General features: G+C 49.1%; 1 protein-coding gene and 1 long non-coding RNA gene across 2 annotated transcripts in view; both read left to right on the top strand.

The window, feature by feature from the left end:
- LOC141978171 (uncharacterized) overlaps positions 1 to 21,523 on the top strand; it is a 79,097-nt gene that overhangs the window by 16,157 nt on the left and 41,417 nt on the right. The gene's annotated exons all lie outside the window — the stretch shown is intronic.
- LOC141978172 (uncharacterized) lies at positions 15,374 to 21,460 on the top strand. The gene is made up of 3 exons (XR_012636344.1): positions 15,374 to 16,555; positions 18,848 to 19,151; positions 19,580 to 21,460. It is a non-coding gene; the product is annotated as an uncharacterized LOC141978172 (long non-coding RNA).

Below are 21,523 nucleotides of genomic sequence, written 5' to 3'. Positions count from 1 at the left end.
GTACCATTTTTCTCATAAGAACATAAGAATGGCCAAACTGGGTCAGACCAAAGGTCCATCCAGCCCAGTATCCTGTCTGCCAACAGTGGCCAATGCCAGGTGCCCCAAAGGGAGTTATCCTAACATGTAAGGGTCAAGTGATTTCTTGCCTGTCATCCATCTCCACCCTTTGACAAACAGAGGCCAGGGACACCATTCTTACGTAATAGCCATTAATGGACTTAACCTCCATGTATTTATCTAGTTCTCTTCTAAACCCTGTTATAGTCCTAGCCTGCACAACCTCCTCAGGCAAGGAGTTCCACAAGTTGACTGTGCGCTGTGTGAAGAACTACCTTTTATTTTTGTTTTAAACCTGCTGCCCACTAATTTCATTTGGTGGCCCCGAGTTCTTGTATTATGGGAACAGGTAAATAATTTTTCCTTATTCACTTTCTCCACACCACTCATGATTTTAAATACCTCTATCATATCCCCCTTAGTCTCCTCTTTTCCAAGCTGAAAAGTCCTGGTCTCTTTAATCTCTCCTCATATGGGACCTGTTCCAAACATTTGAGTTGCCCTTCTCTGAACCTTTTCTAATGCCAGTGTATCTTTTTTGAGATGAGGAGACCACATCTGTATGCAGTATTCAAGATGTGGGTGTACCATGGATGTATATAGGAGCAATAAGATATTTTCTGTCTTATTCTCTATCCCTTTTTAAATGATTCCTAATGTCCCGTTTGCTTTTTTGACTGCCGCTGCACATTGCATGGACGTCTTCGGAGAACTATCCACGATGATTCCAAGATCTCTTTCCAGATTAGTTGCAGCTAAATTAGCCCCCATCATATCGAATGTATCGTTGGGGTTATTTTTTCCGATGTGCATTACTTTACGCTTATCCACATTAAATTTCATTTGCCATTTTGCTGCCTAATCACTTAGTTTTGTGAGATCTTTTTGAAGTTCTTCACAGTCTGCTTTGGTCTTTACTATCTTGAGCGGTTTAGTATTGTGACGCAGTGGGACTGTTCTTAATGTTTCCCCTGAATAGTGTGGGGGTGCCTCAGTTTCCCCTATGCAGTTCTTAAGTATCTAGGTGGTGGGGATAAGGGTGTTAGATCATTGCAGAGCCCTAGAGATGTGTGCAGGGGTCTGGACACAGAGAATGGCCAACACCCTGTTTCCTGGCAACTGATGGCCTGGCCCTTCCCCCCTGCAAGGTGAGAGCTAAAGGGTTGAAGACAAACAGATCAGGTGACCTGGCCCAGGAAAGGGACAAAGAGGAGAAGGGGCTGGAGAGAGTTTCAGTTTGGGCACGCTGGGGACATGGAGTGAAGTGCAGACGGGGTTGTCTGGCTCAATGCCCCCCAAAATGGACCCGGCTGAGGGGTCCTGTTCTCTGTACCTACAAGCTCTGTTTTAGACCATGTTCCTGTCATCTAATAAACCTCTGTTTTACTGGCTGGCTAGAGTCACGTCTGACTGCGAAGTTGGGGTGCAGGACCCTCTGGCTTCCCCAGGACCCCGCCTGGGCGGACTTGCTGTGGGAAGCGCACGGAGGGGCAGAGGATGCTGAATGCTCCGAGTTCAGACACAGGAAGGTGGAAGCCGTGTGAGCTTCTTGCCCTGCAGACAGGCTGCTCACAGAAAGGAGACTTCACCCGAGTCCTGCCTGGCTTTGTAGGGAGCAGTTCCAGAGCATCGCCCCTGGACTCGGTGACAAGTATCCTCTGCAAACTTTGCCACCTCACTGTTTACCCCTTGCTCCCGATCATTTAAGAATAAGTTGAATAGGATTGGTCCTTGGACTGACCCTTGGGGAATACTGCTAGTTACCCCTCTCCATTCTGAAAATTTACCATTTATTCCTATCCGTTGTTCCCTGTCTTTTAACCAGTTCTCAAACCGTGAAAGGATCTTCCCTCTTATCCCCCGACAACTGAATTTACATAAGAGCCTTTGGTGAGAAACCTTGTCAAAGGCGTTCTGGAAATCTAAGTACACTATGTCCACTGGATCCCCCTTGTCTACATGTTTGTTGAGCCTTCAAAGAACTCTAATAGATTAGTAGAGGGGTGGCCAACCTGTGGCTCCACATGAAGCTCTTCAGAAGTTAATATGTGGCTCCTTGTATAGGCACCAACTCTGGGGCTGGAGCTATAGGTGCCAACTTTCCAATGTGCCCCCCACTTCACCCCTACCCGTGAGCCTGCTATGCCCTCGCTCCTCTCCCTCCCCCTCCAAACCTCCTGCATGCCACAAAACAGCTGATCGGGAGGGATGGGGAGGCGCTGATGGGCAGCCGCTGGGCGGGAGGCACTGGGAGCAGGCGAGAGCTGATGGGGGGGCTGCTGACATATTACTGTGGCTCTTTGGCAATGTACATTAGTAAATTCTGTCTCCTCCTCAGGCTCAGGCTGACCCCTTCAAAGAACTCTAGTAGATTAGTTTCAGAGTAGCGGCCGTGTTAGTCGGTATTTGCAAAAAGAAAAGGAGGACTTGTGGCACCTTAGAGACTAACAAATTTATTTGAGCATAAGCTTTAGTGATTTCCCTTTACAGAAACCGTGTTGACTTTTGCCCAACAATTTATGTCCTTCTATGTGTCTTACAGTTTTATTCTTTACTATTGTTTCAACTAATTTGCCCAGTACTGACATTAGACTTACTGGTCTGTAATTGCCGGGATCACCTCTAGGGCCCTTTTTAAATATTGGCATTATATTAGCTATATTCTCAATGTAAATATAACAGAGAAGGTGCAGGGATAGAGGGTGTCACGAAGTGGGGATTTTCCCTTGTTATGTTGTATGTGAGTTTTACTGTTGAGCCTATGTGAGTTTTCCTGTTTTGCATGAATACTGCGTGTGCCTCAGTTTTCCTGTGTGCTGCACCAATACCTTGGTGGTGGGAATAGGGGTGTGTGACTTTGCTGAGACCTCTGGCGCAGGTGAGGCTGCTCCAGCTGCCTGCACCTGTGCTATGACCAGTGTGTGATGTTGCAGTCCGTAGGCTTTATGGAAATATGCTTATTAATACGCTTTACGCTAAAGACCCCTTGTATGGTGTCATTAGAAAGCTTGTAATCTACAAAGTGTGTTCATCCTATTTGTTTGCATGTATTATTTCTATATCTGGAGCTAGGAGAATAAGCTATAAAATTGTATCACTGATGTAAACATATTAAGTAGAGGCCATTAAGGGTGTTCCAGAAACAATCAGTTGTAAATGGTCTTAGTTACTTGAAAGCCTTCCTGTGTACATGTGGGCTAGCCCATGGGGAATGGAAACTAGGGGTTCTACAGTGACATGTGATGTGACCATGTCACCTAGTACTGAAATCCATCTTAAATCTGGTACTTTTCCATTTAGAAGGAGGGGTGGGGACCCAGAGAGACAAAAAATTCCCGCCTTGTGCCAAAGCTATAAAAGGGGGTGGAGCAGGACAAAGGGGGCCAGTCATGAGAAATCCCCTGCTTACCACCTGAGATGTCTGCTGGAACTAACACTACCTGGGGAAAGGTTTCAGAGTAGCAGCCGTGTTAGTCTTTATCCGTAAAAAGAATGAGGAGGACTTGTGGCACCTTAGAGACGAACAAATTTATTAGAGCATAAGCTTTCATGAGCTACAGCTCACTTCATCGGGGGGAGAATCTCCCCACTATATTTTCCACTGTATGCATCCGATGAAGTGAGCTGTAGCTCACGAAAGCTTATGCTCAAATAAATTGGTTAGTCTCTTAGGTGCCACAGGTCCTCCTTTTCTTTTTACATGGGGAAAGGATTGGGCCCAGATGAGGAAGGAGTCTAATCTGTGAAAGAAGCTTATTGGAACATTTCTGAGGGGGGGAGATTACCTGTCATCAGTTTCTTAGGCCAGGCCTACACTAAGGGGGGGATCGACCTAAGAATACGGGAATAGCGTAGCTGAAGTTGACGTAATTAGGTTGACTAACCTCGGCGTCTTCACGGTGGCGAGTCGACTGCTGTCGCTCCCCTGTCTACTGTGGTTGTGCCTCTTGCGGCGCTGAAGCACCAGAGTCGACGGGAGAGCGCTTGGGGTTCGATTTATCATGGCTAGACTAGACGTGATAAATCGACCCCCCCGATCGATGGATTGCTACCCGCCCTTAATGTATTAGGCTTAGACTTGCGTGTTTTTCTTTATTTTGCTGGGTGACTTACTTTGTTGTGTCCGTTATTACTTGAAACCATTTCAATCCTACTTTTTATACTTAATAACATCACTTGTTTTTGTTTTTTTTATTTTATTTTTTTTATATGGAGATGTACCTATCTCATAGAGCTGGAAGGGACCTTGAAAGGTCATCGAGTCCCATCCCCTGCCTTCACTAGCAGGACCAGGTACTGTCCCAGACAGATTTTTTGCCCCAGATCCCTAACTGGCCCCCTCAAGGATTGAACTCCCAACCCTGGGTTTAGTAGGCTAATGCTCAAACCACTGAGCTATCCCTCCCCCCTGTTTTCACTTAAAACCTGCAGCTCTGGGGGTGTGGTTCAGACCCTGGGTCTGTGTTGCAGCAGGCTAGCGTGTCTGGCTCAACAAGACAGGGTTCTGGAAGTCCCAAGCTAGCAGGGAAAACAGGCTCTGAGGTAATTTCAGCACGTCAGGTGACAGTCCCAAGGGGGCATCTGTGACTGAACGACTCCGCAAGATGGACTTGGCCGAAAGTCACTGATTTCTGTGTTAACAAGTTCTGTTCTACGCCGTTTTCCTGTTGAATAATAAACCTTCTGTTTTACCCGCTGGCTGAGAGTCACTGCGGAGCTGGGGTGCAAGGCCCTCTGGCTTCCCCAGGAGCCCCGTCCGGGCGGACTCGTTGCGGGAAGCACACGGTGTGGACGGGGATGCTGAATACTTCGAGGTCAGAGCCAGGAAGGTCGAAGTTGTGTCAGCTTCTTGCCCTGGTGACAATGGGCTGAGAGAGAGGAGACATGCTCCCCCAGAGTCCTGACTGGCTTCATATGGAGTAGTTCCAGAGCATCGCCTGGTGACTCTGACTTGGGGGGAGGGGAGAGAGTGTGTGTTTTCAACCTCTGTGACACCTGAAGTGGTGAGTCGGAGGGATTCCCACCTTCCGAATTACCCCAGCAGTGTTTCCTCTTTTTGAGCCATGTAGAATTGATCTCCACTTTCTACAGTTCCACCGCTCAATGTGTCCTATGATTCAAGGTTCTCAGCCCTCTGTTTGTGGATCACAATTTGTTTTCTTTGCTCCTAAAACAGTAAATTAGGGCCTGAGATGAAAGTATCACAGACCTGGATGGGGAATTTGAATGGATCTGAAATACAGTGAGATCATTTGGAGTTTAAATCCCAGTTTCCACCTGTTGGCAAAGCCTGTTATAGGACTTTTCCTACTGAGATGAGATTGTTTGTTTGCAGAGGGGGAGGCTGGCTGGCTGGTTTGTTTTTTGTTTTTTTTCCATTATGACAATACTAGAACTTTTGTAAATAATATGACTCAAAACTAATGAGTGAAGGAGGTTTGAATGGCTCAGAGGAGAATGCAATGGGAGAATCGCTTGTCCTGATTGAGTCGTACAACCAATAAGACTAAGCTGCTTGCTTGCATAGATGTATTTTTTTCGTATACGTTTAAATATTTGGTTTATTGTAATAGGTGTAGAGATTTAATATTAAAGTAAGCTTGGCTGTAATGCAAGAGACCTAAAGGCCATATCCTGTATGTTAAGCTAAGGAAAGTTAACACATCTATCTTAAGACCGTTTACTCAGAAAAGTAAAGTTAACCTATATCTTGTTACCTAAATAAATAAATATTCACACACATGTCTATAACCTTCTATCTAGACCAACAGATAATGAAGAATGGCATAGGGTTTTTTAATGTGGTACCCACAGACTTAACAGGAACATCACAAGGAAACTTAACGTGCGTCTATACATGTCATCAATACGCCCAATTGTGGGTGAGGAATAAAATTTGGGCATAGGAGGAAGGATTTCCGGCACTTGTGCCCTATAAAAGAGGTGACCCACCTCGCTAGAGCACTTTGCTCCTCCCCACCCACTCAACATGCTATAAAAACTCCAGGGCGCAGCTGGGGTAGGGGGGCAGCTCTGGGGTTCTGCCCTGAGGAGTGGGGAGCAGTGGGGCTCCGGGCTTTTGCCCCGCAGGAGGCGTGGGGGCTCTGTGCTTCAGCTGCAGGGTCCTGCAGACGCCCTGAAACCAGCTCATAGACCTCTGGGGGTCACGCTGCCCTACACGCTGTTGCAGTAATGTTTGTACAAGGTGTGACGCTGGCACAGCAGCTTATGTCAGAGTGTATTCAGGCCAATTGATGTGTGTATTAGTATAGATCAAAGCAATTGTTAAATGTTCAAATGTATTGGGTGTTTAAACCTCCTGAAAACTAGTGGAATGTTGTTTGCACTGTTTTCACTTATCTGTATCCTGTTACAATGTAATAGCAAAGAGTTACATTGTGTAGAGCCCTGTAACTAAATAACCCATCAAATGAGAATGAAGGTTTGTGGAATGCAAATGAAGAAAAGGTTAATTTCAAAACAAGTGGTGATAAGAAGCAGGATTCCTGGGCCGGGGATGGGGGGGGCAGGAGGGTGTGGTTTGCACTGTTGTTGCACAGGGTGGGAATGGGGAACTGGGCTCTGCCTTAAAGCGGTGTCAGGCATAGAGGGGCTGGGTTCAGAGCTGGAGGTTAGGGTTGGGGTGAGGGTTGGGTTACAGTTTTGGTTCAGGAGTTTAGAGTTGGGGAGCAGGTTATAGGGTAAGGGTTCCAGTTGGGTTCCGGGTAGGGGGTGGGGTTTCGATTTTGCGGGGAGGGTTTGGCCAGCAGCAGCAGCAGCATAGAAGTGCGGGTGGCAATAGGATGCCAGCCAATAGTGATAAGTCGGGGGTCTTTTAGGTCGTTTTAGTGTCAGTAGCACCCTAGGGAGGGGGTAGGGTCATGTTTATGACGGGGCTAAACTGTGGGGGAAGGGGGTGGTAAGTTGACCCATCCCATTTTGCACTTCCCACATGGATATGCACAATACGTCACACGTGTGGACGCGCACACATCACACACGATGACACAAAACGACACAGAAAATGGCACACCTCACACGGCACACACCACGACACGGAAAGCATCACACAAAGCATCACACACACGACACCAACACAACACGACCCACAACCTGTCACACAACACGACCCACACACACTCAAGACGACACACAGCACGTCGCATGTCACACACAGCATGTTGCACAGTTTGTCGCATGTATCACTTCACGCACAACACATCGCACTACACACATGCACATGCACAACACGTGCACACGCGCACAACACGACACATGACAACGGCGCACAACATGACACAAAACGGCACACATGACACTGACACGCACGTGGCACGCATGTACGTCGCACACACAGCACGTCGCACAACACGTCGCACGTTGCATGTCACACGCACAACATGTAGCACACAGCACGTCGAGCGTTGCTCGCGCATCACACGTCGCAGGTTGTAGACTGCACGTCATATATCGCACAACACTTTGCATGTCGCACACAGCCTATCGCACGTACACAGCACGTCACATGTGCACACAACACGTTGCGCGTCGCAGGCACGTTGAGCGTTGCACGTAAACAGCACGGCACACATATCACACACGCACAACACGTCGAACATGCACACAATATGACACACGACCCGTCGCACACGCACAACACGTTGAACATGCACACAATATGACACACGACCCGTCGCACACGCACAACACGTCGAACATGCACACAATATGACACACGACCCGTCGCACACGCACAACACGACACACAAAGTGGCACCCAGCACGACACACAAAAATCACAGACGACACCGACACACCATTCACACACTCAACACAACACACAACATGTCACATAAACCAATACGTCACATACACTAAGACATCTCACACCAACACAAACACGACACACACGACACACCTGAGACACACGACACCGACACACGACGCACCTGACACCAACACACAGGACACCGAGACACACATGACACACCACACACACACCACACATCACCCACATGACACATGACACACACACCACACATCACCCACACGACCCACATGACACACACGATACCGACACACGACACCAACACATGATTTGAGCACAACCGGAATTGGCCACCCACTGTCACTGTTGGTCCATGAGGGAAATGATTTGTGCACTACCTGAATTAGCCACGAAGTGTCACCATTGCTCCGTGAGGGAAATGCTTTCTGCATTAATCCAAGTGGGCACCCAGTGTCACTGTTGCTCCATGAGGGAAATAGTTGGTGCATTACCCTGACTGGCCACCCAGTGTCACTGTTGCTCCGTGAGGGAAATTGTTGGTGCATTACCCTGAGTGGCCACCCAGTGTCACTGTTGCTCCGTGAAGGGAATGCTTTGTGCATTACCCTGACTGGCCACCCAGTGTCACTGTTGCTCCGTGAGGGAAATAGTGTGTGCATTACCCTGACTGGCCACCGAGTGTCACTGTTGCTCCGTGAGGGAAATAGTGTGTGCATTACCCTGACTGGCCACCCAGTGTCACTGTTGCTCCATGACGGAAATTGTTTGTGCATTTCCCTGACTGGCCACCGAGTGTCACTGTTACTCCGTGAGGGAAATAGTTTTGCATTACCCTGAGTGGCCACGGAGTGTCACTGTTGCTCCATGAGGGGACTGTTTTGTGCATTCCCCTGACTGGCCACCCAGAGTCACTGTTCGTCCATGAGGGAACTGGTTAGTGCATTACCCAGAGTGGCCACCCAGTGTCACTGTTGCTCTGTGAGGGAAATGCTTTGTGCATTACCCTGACACATACACGACACACACACGACACATGACACACACGACACCGACACCAACACACACGACACATGACACACACGACACCGACACCAACACACACGACACATGACACACACGACACCGACACCAACACACATGACACATGACATGCGACACTGACACATGACATGCGACACCGACACATGAAACGCGACACCCACGACACATGACACGCGACACACACATGACACATGACACCGACACACACACCACACGACACATGACACGACACTGACACCGACACACACGACACATGACACACGACACCGACACAGGACACACACGACACACACGACACCGACACAGGACACACACGACACCGGCACAGGACACCAACACCCACACCCACACAGGACACCGACACAGGACACACACGACACCCACACCCACACAGGACACCGACACAGGACACACACGACACCCACACAGGACACACATGACACCCACACCCACACAGGACACCCACAGGACACACACGACACACACGACACCCACACCCACACAGGACACCCACAGGACACACACGACACCCACACGACACCGACACACACAGGACACGTCACAGGTGTCACAGGACACGTGACACCGACACACGACACCGACACACACAGGACACGTCACAGGTGTCACAGGACACGTGACACCGACACACGACACACACACGACACCGACACACACAGGACACTGACACCGACACACACGACACAGGACACCCACGACACCGACACAGGACACACACGACACCGACACAGGACACCGACACACACACAGGACACCGACACCCACACCCACACAGGACACACAGGACACCGACACAGGACACACATGACACCCACACCCACACAGGACACCGACACAGGACACCGACACAGGACACACATGACACCCACACCCACACAGGACACCGACACAGGACACCGACACACGACACACACGACACCCACACCCACACAGGACACCGACACACGACACACACGACACCCACACCCACACAGGACACCGACACAGGACACCGACACACGACACACACGACACCCACACCCACACAGGACACCGACACAGGACACCGACACACGACACACACGACACCCACACCCACACAGGACACCGACACAGGTGTCACAGGACACGTGACACCGACACACGACACCGACACCGACACACACAGGACACGTGACACTGACACACACACACGACACCGACACACACAGGACACGTCACAGGTGTCACAGGACACGTGACACCGACACACGACACCGACACCGACACACACAGGACACGTGACACCGACACACGACACCGACACCGACACACACAGGACACGTGACACCGACACACGACACCGACACCGACACACACAGGACACGTGACAGGTGTCACAGGACACGTGACACCGACACACGACACCGACACCGACACACACAGGACACGTGACACCGACACACACACAGGACACCGACACACAGACGACACCGACACGCACGACACGTGACACGCCACACAGACACGCACGACACGTGACACGCCACACGCACGACACCGACACACACGCAACACACACGAGACACACACAAGACGTGACGAGACACACACACGACACTGACACGCCACGCACACGACACAGACACGCCACGCACATGACAAACGCCACACACACGCCGCACACGCCGCATGACACACGCCACACATGCCACATACACGCCGCGCCACATACACGACACACGACATACACAACACACGCCGCACACATGACACGGCACACAGGACACACGCCGCACGGCACACGATGCACGGCACACGATACACGACACACGCCGCACACACACGACACATGCCGCACACACACGACACGCCGCACGCCGCACCCGCACGCCGCATACACGCCACACGCCACGACACACACACGACCCCGACAGACGACCCCGACACCAGATACACACCCCACACACGACACCGACAGATGACTCCTGACACACATGACACCGACACACACGACACACACACGACACCGACACACGACACCCAAACAACACACGACACACGCCACACAACCGACACCGACACATGACACGCCAAACGACACACATACGACACCGACACTGACACACGACACCCACACGACACAGACATGTCGCATGACACATGACACACGCCAAACGACACACATACGACACAGGACACGTCACATGACACACCACACAGACACCCGACACCGACAGAGACACAATCCACACGACACACACGACAGAGACACAATACACACGACACATACATGACACACGACCCACACGACACATAAACGACACACGACACCAACACATACATGACCCAAACGACACACGACACCAACACATACATGACCCACACGACACTGACACACGACACCGACACATACACGACCCACACGACACCGACACATGACCCATACCACACCGACAGATGACTCAGGACATACACGACACATGACACACACATGACAAATGACACACGACACACGCACGACAAACGACAGATGACGCACGACACACGACACACGCATGACACACGACACCGACACCCAACAGACGACAGACGACACCGACACTGACACACGACACCCACACGACACACAGACACGACACACGACAGACGACACCGACAGTGACACACGACACCCACACGACACACAGACACGACACACGACACCGACACTGACACACGACACCCACACGACACACAGACACGACACACGACACGTCACATGACACACCACACAGACACCCGACAACGACAGAGACACAATCCACACGACACCAACACACCACACGACACACGACCCACACTACACATACACGACACACGACCCACACGACACCGACACGACACACGACACATACACGACACCGAGACACGACACACGACCCACACGACACACGACACATACACGATACACGACACCGAGACTCGACCCACACCACACTGACACACGACACATACACGATACACGACCCACACGACACCGAGACACGACCCACACGACACTGACACACGACCCACACCACACCGACAGATGACTCAGGACATACACGACACACGACACCGACAGATGACACACGACACACGGCACACACATGACAGACGACACACGGCACACACACGACACACACACGACAGACGACCCACATGACACCGGCACACAACACCAACACATACACGACCCACGTGACACACCCATGACACCGGCACACACACACGACCCACACGACACCGATACATGACACACGACACCGACACACGACACATACACGACACACACAGGACACCGACGCATGACACCGACACACAACACGTCTCACGCATGATGCCGACACCCACGCGTGCCGTCTCACACACATAAACGTGTCTTGCGCACACACGACACCGACACACGACACACACAGGACACACAGGATACCGACACACAGGACACCGACACACAGAGGACACCGACACATGACACACACACGACACCAACACACGACACGTCTCACGCACGACTCCGACACCCACGCGCGCCGTCTCTCACACACAAACACGTCTCTCACACACGACGCCGACACCCACGCTCGCCGTCTCTCACGCTCGCCGACTCACACACGCATGACACGGGACGTCTCACATCCGCCAACTCACGCAAGCGCGACGCACGCCGTCTCACGCTCGCCGACACTCACGCACACCGTCTCACGCTCGCCGACACTCACGCACGATGACGCTCACTGACGTCTCACACACATGAAGTCTCTCACGCGCCATCTCTCACACGCACCGACACGCGCCATCTCACACACGTTGCCTCACAAACGCCGATAGATGCCGACACACACAACACGCGAGTCTTTCTCACGTGCCCACACACATGCAACACACGATGTCTCTCTCACGTACCCATACACACACAGACGACACCGACACATGACACACCTCACACGACAGAAAAAACGGCAGACAACATGACACAGAAATCACACACGACACCGACACATGATACACCTCACACGACAGAAAAAACGGCAGACAACATGACACAGAAATGACACACGACACCGACACACGACAGAAAAAACGGCAGACAACATGACACACGACACCGACACACGACACTGACACACGACACACAAAAGGGCAGACAACATGACACACGACACTGACACACGACACACAAAAGGGCAGACAACATGACACAGTCAGCCCCAAACTGACTCCCCCTCTAGTCCCTCCTCCTCTAGGCTTTGTCCCTATCCTGGGCCAGGAGGTCACCGGATTCCTTTGTTCTCCAACCCTTTAGCTCTCAAGGGCCAGACCATCAGTTGCCAGGAAAGAGGGTGTCGGCCATTCTCTGTGTCCAGACCCCTGCACACACCCACCCTCTAGAGCTCTGCAACGATCATACACCCTTCTCCCACCACCTAGATACTTAAGAACTGCATAGGGGAAACTGAGGCACTCCCACACTATTCAGAGGAAACATGAAGAACAGTCCTTCTTTGTCACAGATGACTCCAGGAGGTGAATTGCTTGCTATCTTACCATGTTTCTCTTTCTCTCTCCTCTAGTATGTTAGCCAACACACACACTTTGCCTCTGTCTCTCTCTCTCCGTCCTTGCCTTTCCCAGTGCTGTCTCCCTTCGTAGGACACGGGCAGGCACACTAGGTGTGCATCCCCACAGGCTATGTCTTGGAAGCCAAGAAGAAGTAGGAGAGGACGAAAATCATGCAGGGCAGTGCGTGCGAGCGTGGAGCAGTGACTGTCAGTGTTAACTCGATCTCTCTTCATCGAGTGGGGCCAATGCATGGATGAGGGCAAAATTTCCAGCACCAATGGAGCTTTGTATAATGATAGCTCATGGTTGGCTTTTGCAGCTACTCTCGCAGAGGAATTGTCCAGGAGCCTGAGCCAGAGGAGAAGTGGCCGAGGTGTACCTAAGCAGCTTGGACATCCTTCTAAGCAGACATGAAGAGTCGTCAGCTTTCTGTCTCCCGCATAACTGGCTCTGAGTAAGCGGTCAGTGCTTTGAATTCCTCATCTGTGCTGGCTGCAGTATTCTTCAGAGGCCGTGTGCTTCCTCTTTGGGTACGGGGCTCTGTGAAATTACAGCTGATGAGGGGCCTGAGTCTGCTGTGCAGAGTGATTATTTCAGGTGCCGTTGCAAGGGGTGCTTTCTAGTTGTAGTACTAAAGGCCTCATGGTGGGGAGGGTTGGGGCGGAATGCTGCTGTGCAGGAGAAGAAAAAAAAATAGCCTATGCCATGTTGGCCACTGAGATGGTAACTTATTTGTTTTTCCTCCTCAGTCTGGGTTTAGTACAAACAGTTTACTCCCCTCATCGGATGGAAAGCAAGCAAGAGCAGTGAGCCCGCGAGCACTGTTGATGTAAGCCAGGAGTCGTCCAGTTGGCAGTGGAGCAGTCGCTAATGTCAGTGAGATAAGTGTTTGGTTTGGTTAAGGCTTTGCTCATGGTCCGCCTGGCTCGAGGTAGGGACTCCCCATTAGCTGGGGCTGGGTTTGTAAGAAATGGTTCCTGACCAGCTGTGGTTACGAGAGAGACAAGGTCCCCATTTTCGGGGCTGCTCATTTCTCTGGCCAGGAACAGTGTCTCCTTCGCAGGAGAAGGTTGCATCTAGGAGGATGACTCCAGCTGGTGAGTTGCTTGCCTTCCTCCCATGTTCTTCTCCCTTCTCTTGTGTGTTGGCCAACTTTCTCAGTCTCTCTCTCCTCTACTCTCCTGGTGCCGTTTCCCTTTGTAGGACACGGGTAGGTGTGCATTCCCCCAAGTGAGGTCTCGGGAGCCATGGAGAAGTCGGAGCGGACGAAAATCATGCAGGGCAGTAGAAAGGTTGCTGAAAGTACCTGAAGAGACAAAGGAACTGAGAAGGGGGAAGTCCAGACTAAGACAGGAGTCTAGTCTGTAAAGAGAAACAACGGGAAGTCTAAGCTACAGAAACTCTTCAAGTTGCCGAAAGACATTTAGGATGAGAAATTACTTCTTGAATCCAGTCTCTTTAAGATCTTAGGCTTAGTATGTGTGTGTATTTGTATTTGCTTAGTAATCTGCCTTCTTCTGTTTGCTATCCCTTACAGTCATTGAAAATCTAACTTTAATAGTGAAACTATTTTTTGTTTATTATTATTATTCTTAAATCCAGGTTGTGCAACTGGTGCTCCGTGAGGAAATGCTTTGTGTATTACTCCAAAGGGCTTCCCGGTGTCACTGTTGGTCCATGAGGGAAATGATTTGAGCACGACCTGAATTGGCCACCAACTGTCACTGTTGGTCCATAACGGAAATGATTTGTGCACTACCTGAATTGGCCACGCATTGGCCATTGCTCCGTGAGGGAAATACTTTCTGCATTACCCTGAGTGGCCACCCAGTGTCACTGTTGCTCCATGAGGGAAATTGTTGGTGCATTACCCTGACTGGCCACCCAGTGTCACTGTTGCTCCGTGAGGGAAACTGTTTGTGCATTACCCAGAGTGGCCACGAAGTGTCACTGTTGCTCCATGAGGGTGTGCATTACCCTGAGTGGCCACCCAGTGTCACTGTTGCTCCGAGAGGGAAATTGTTGGTGCCTTACCCTGACTGGCCACCCAGTGTCACTGTTGCTCCGTGAGGGAAACTGTTGGTGCATTACCCTGACTGGCCACCGAGTGTCACTGTTGCTCCATGAGGGAAATGGTTTGTGCATTACCCTGACGGGCCACCCAGTGTCACTATTGCACTGTGAGGGAAATTGTTCGTGCATTACCCAGAGTGGCCACTCAGTGTCACTGTTGCTCCGTGAGGGAAATTGTTTGTGCATTACCCTGACTGAGCACCCAGTGTCACTGTTGCTCCGTGAGGGAAATTGTTTGTGCATTACCCTGACTGGCCACCCAGTGTCATGTTCGTCCATGAGGGAAATGGTTTGTGCATTATGTGGACTGGCCACCCAGTGTCACTGTTGCTCCATGAGGGAAACTGTTGGTGCTGTTAAGGAAAAGTTAGCACATGTGACTCCATTTTGGTTTGGGGCTCACCATTGTCTAAAAGCAAGCACATCATACACCAGGAGGAGTGATTCTTAGATACTGAATCCCTGTGAAAATCCTCCTCCTTGTCTCCAGCCTGCCTTGACTCCCAGTATCTGGTTTTTGTCAGTCTCTAACTCCCTGTCTCTTGGCCTTTGATGTGAGGCCTCCCAACCTGATAATAAAAGTTACTGATGCATGGCTTTAGGACCACGCTGTGTGATTAACATACTGGTATAGCACGAGGAATGCACCAAGCAGGGATAGGTGGTAGATAAGACAAGGGTTTGTTTATTGGCTAAGGTTTCCGATGCACGAAGGTGACGTGCTTTGCTAAAAAGTATATAACCTTTGTATAATCTGTATTCAGGGTCCCCTCCTGGCTAGCAGGGGGGCACCACGCTCGAGCGTAGTAAACTTGGTGTCTTTAGGGAACTCTGCAGTTGTGGACTTTGTTTATGTGCCTCAGCCTAGATTCGAACTGTGCGTGTCCTACCAGGTGTAATTCGCAGCATTGGTGTGCGTGTCCTACCAGGTGTAATTCGCAGCAGTTTTGGCGACGACGAAGGGGCTCTAGGCTCGCCGCAACAAGCGAGACTACACTCCTCCTCTCGGACAGCTCCAGCCGGCACAGGGTGAGTTCACCTTTGAGAACTCAGAGGAGGGGAGGTGTGAGCTGTTGCTTAGGCGATAAGGTGGCACATTTGGTGTCCTTTTGGTAGCCCATTATGGGTTCTGGTCAGAGTGTCAGTAAGGGGACCCCTTTGGCTGAAATTCTCAAGAATTGGGGGAATATTTCTGGTTCCCATGGGTTAGGTAAAAAAAAAAAAAAACCTGTAATCTTGTGCAAGGTTGAGTGGCCAGCACTAACAACTCAAACACCTTTTGACTGGCCACTGGGTGGTTCGTTTGCTGGGGAAAAATTAACAGCGCTTAGGAAAAGGCTGGAAAACAAAGCTCCAGCCCAGATGGATTATTGGTATGTATGGGACAACTGGGCTTATGCGCATGCGAAAGGACGTCCTCTTTCCTCCTCCTTTTCTTATTCATCTCAGGGGTCTCCAGCCCCACCCTGTGCTATGCCTGCTTCTGCCCCTCCTCCGGCTTACCCTCGGCTTTCTGACTTATGCCCGTCACCTCCTTGCTTGCCAATTAGCCTTGCTTTCTATCCAGGTGTCAAGCCTCATGGGGGGAGGACTCGGGTAGCCCTTGTAAGTGAAAATATTTAAAAAAAGAGACCAGGAGGCCTGGGGCTAGTTAAGAAGCCCACCCTCCTTGTTAATTTGGTAATGAAACAAAGCTGGTGCTCATGGAAGGGACGGTTCAGAGAAAAAAACAGGATCGGGCCCAAGCGGGCAGGCAACAGATAGAGAAATTGGAAAACAGGTTGGAAACTTGGAGGTCATAGTGAAAAAAGAGGAGTAAATAATTACAGGAATGGAGAACGTAAATCCCGGAATAATACTTGAAATGGTAAAATCTAAGTTAATTGGGTGTCGTTTTGGGAAATAAGCAAGTGATTTTAAAAAGGATAGTAAGAAGTTAACTCTGTAGTTGCTGGAGAGAATTAAGCAGTTAAACTTTGTAAAATACTGGAAAGAAAAAAAATTTTTGGTTTCTTTGCAGCCATTTTGGAAAAAATGGGCCCTTTTCCAAAGAAATGCAATTATACAGTGCTACTTAATTAATATCTTATTAGGCTCCAAGGGGCTACAATAGGTGGTGTCTTCCTTTTCAGGTCGCTGTGTGTTTGACAGCAGGAGTTAAAAGTAAAAGGCAATCAAAAGTCTAGTAAAGTTTATTGTGCCCTTTTTAAAGTAAGAATCTTTAACCTGTGGATCCAAAAGCAAGCCAGAAAGCATTTGTTTTAATGTAAATTACCTAACTGATAAAGTAGAGGCCACTGAAACCTGGGCTGCCTATAAAACATATACAAAAAAATATGGGTAATTCCTCTGTTTTGCCTGCAATTAACAAGTGTATTTGTATAAAAAGGAAATATTTTAAGCAATGACTGACTGCCCAAAAGGGGGTAGATCTGTGGTTTTTTTTGTCTTTCAAAAAATCAGAAAAAACTGATGCCAGCTAAAAAGCAATTCAACATCTCATAAATGTACTGGCACAATAAGAATTCTGTTCTGTGTTCTATGTTTTCTTGTGGTGTTTGTCTTGTGGTCAGAATTGCTGTGTTTAATTTTTCATAGGACAGTTTAGTTTAAAACTAAATAGAAGGGTTAAATCAAAATGCAGATACTCGTTTTATTCAACTTGAAATATATACTAAAGTTTAATACATTTGCTTAAGTAAAAAAAAAAAATTTCATTGGCCAGATCTTTTAATTAAAAAAAATTGTTGTTAAAATTTCCAACAGTCTTTGGAAGCAAGGACATGAAAGGTTAACCCACTCCCCATATTATACATGAGATCCTTCTGGCTACCTCACATTTCTAGTCAGAGGGCTGGGGAGGGAGGAAAACTATTGGACACCAGAAGTTGTACCAAGTGGACTTCTCAAAAGTGGGTGTGCTTGTCCTGGCTTGTTGCTCCAAAGCTCTGTAATAAAGTCGTTTTCCTAAAAGGGTGTATGTGCATACATTAAACAATAAGACTAAAGTGCTGTATAATGGGCAATGTACATGTGTTCCTTTTTAAACAAAGGTGTATAAGTAAAAAGTAAAAGTTTCCTTTGCAGGTTAATAAAATGCAAGAAGGGAAAAAAAAATAAAACAGAGGACAAGCTAATTCAACGCTGTAGCTGGCAGGCTCGGTCCAAAGATAAGACACTGGCCTGCCCAAGGACACTACTCACAGCTAGGATTTGGCTAACAGCCAAGAAAGAGGGGGGCTTGAATGTTCCCAAGCAGCTGTAAGATCTGCAACACACTGCCAAACATTAATAAAATGTGTTAAGTCTCTGTATTTACAGGTAAAAGAAGTCCTGCTTCAAAAATCCTGAGCAAACCTGCCATTTGTTAAAACCAGGTAACTGGGTCTACATAAAGGTCCATCAACAAAAAACTACTCTGGCCCCATGCTGGAAAGACCCTTATTAAGTCCTGCTAACTACCAACACCGCTGTGAAGTGCCAAGGACTGACTGCCTGGACCCATGCTTCTTACTGCAAAAGACCCCTCCACCTCAAGATGACTTCACTTTGACTACTGATCAGCCTGTCCCTCCTTCTGGGTTTTTTTTCTTTCCTCCTTTTGGACAGCAGGAAAAAAAACAAGGTAAAGTGCTAGTAACCTCTTCCTTGTCCACTGACAAAGCTAACCTGCATTCAGTATTTGCTAAAGAAACCAAAGCACTACAGGGTGATGTGCTAGTAACCTCTCCCTTGTATAATGCAAAACCATGACTGTTCCAAAAAAAAAAAAAAAAAAAAAAAAGGGGGAAGAAACGCCTGCTCTGCTAAAACCACCAAAATCCAAGGATTCCTGACTGCAAAAGTCACTGAGAATTGGCCTTCATGGCAAAGACGGAGCATTGTACATTGGCAGGGAGGAAGTTGCGGGATGTATTCTTGGGAATGTGAAGTAAAGTGGTGGGGTGGGTTTATTCCAGAGGCTGGAACCTGTGCTTGTAGGCAAGTATAAATACCAAAAACGCCTTACAGCCACGAACATTACTCCCACCATCTGCCACCACTCCTTTGCAGGTAAAGGTTCCTGGATCCATCATAGCTACGTTAAGTTGGCGCTGGGACTCCCACCTGACCCTGCCAAGCCATTGGACGAGCCACTTCACGAATGAACACCACGACCAACCCATGGACTAAGCTTTCCAGCTACTGGGACCTTCACAGCCCACCAGGACTTTTTGTGTTCCTGTTTATTGGACTTACATTGGGGGTAGTGTTTTTTATATGGTATAAAGGAGAATGCCAACATTGGTATGGTTTGCCTGGGGGGTTCCTCTCCCTATTCCCAAGTCCAGTACAAGGATGGGAGGGCAATAGCTTCTTGAATTTAACCCGCGCTGTCAAACAGGGTGTAAATCGAACGCAGTGTTGGATTGGTATTCATACCCCCACGTATTTAGGTCAGGGGGTCCCGTTGGTAGGGGTACCTATCCCCCTTAATCGAACACTCCAAACTAAGCTATGGGCAAACACTACATTTAACTGGATGTTACAATCCAAATATGGTCTATTGATATGGTGGCCCAGGGTAATTATGCTTTATGTGTGTCACGACGTAAGGGCATAGAAAATACAGTTTTTGTAGGGAATTTTGTGGGGTGCAAGCACACCAGCCAAATCAGCTCTGGTGCAGAAGGCCCCTCTACCTACTCCAGGACCCCGTGGCCAGTCCCCAAAGGGTCTGGCTGGTATTGGTTATGCAATCACACAGCCTATAAGGTTCTCCCAGCAGGATGGTGTCGTACATGTACCTTAGGGGCTATCGTACCCGCCGTGACAGTACACCAGAACCTGACCCGGGGAGAGATCCGCAATCTAGTATGGAGGGACAGACAAAGTATTCCTTTAAACCCCATTTCTCAACGGCCCAAAGGCTTTCACTCCTTTGTGCATTGGTTTCTGCCATGGTTGGGAGTAAGTGAGCTGAAAAAAGCTATAGTTAACATTTCAGCTGCTTTGAAACTAATGGCAAATGCTACTGCAGATGCTCTATCTGCCCTTCAAATTGAAGTCACCCAGCTATCCCAAACTACATTGCAAAACCTCCTAGCCCTGGATTATCTCCTTGCAAATCAGGGTGGGTTTTGTGCTCTGGTCAACTCAAGCTGTTGTGTATTTGTAAATCAGCACCATAGGGTGGAAACTGACATCCACATCCTCAAGCAACAGGCAGCCCTATTCCACCACATCAGCCTCGACACTACCAGCGCCGGATTCCAGGAGGTCTGGGACTGGCTCACCTCATGGCTACCGGATGTGGGGACTTGGGGATGGCGTATTTTGTATTTACTTTTTTTGACTGTTATTGTTTTTGCGTTACTTTTTGTATGCCTACAATGCTGCAGTATGTGCTGTTGGCAGTTGCTAACCCTGCAGCGCGGTTACTCAGTCCCAATATAGCTTACTGATGTACAAAAAGAAAGGGAGGACTGTTAAGGAAAAGTTAGCACATGTGACTCCATTTTGGTTTGGGGCCCACCATTGTTTAAATGCCAGCACATCATACACCAAGAGGAGTGATCCTTGAATACTGAATCCCTGTGAAAATCCTCCTCCTTGTCTCCAGCCTGCCTTGACTCCCAGTATCTGGTTTTTGTCAGTCTCTAACTCCCTGTCTCTTGGCCTTGATGTGAGGCCTCCCATCCTGATAATAAAAGTTACTGATTCATGGCTTTAGGACCATGCTGTGTAATTAACATACTGGTATAGCACGAGGAATGCACCAAGCAGGGATAGGTGGTAGATAAGACAAGGGTTGGTTTATTGGCTAAGGTTTCCAATGCACGAGGGCGACATGCTTTGCTAAAAAGTATATAACCTTTGTATAATCTGTATTCAGGGTCCCCTCCTGGCTAGCAGGGGAGTACCACGCTCGAGCATAATAAACTTGGTGTCTTTAGGGAACTCTGCAGTTGTGGACTTTGTTTATGTGCCTCAGCCTAGATTCGAACTGTGCGTGAC

This window comes from Natator depressus, chromosome 26 (assembly GCF_965152275.1).
Source record: "Natator depressus isolate rNatDep1 chromosome 26, rNatDep2.hap1, whole genome shotgun sequence".
Lineage (NCBI taxonomy): Eukaryota > Metazoa > Chordata > Testudines > Cheloniidae > Natator > Natator depressus.
Note: the sequence above shows the minus strand (reverse complement) of the source record. Positions and strands in the feature narration are given on the sequence as shown.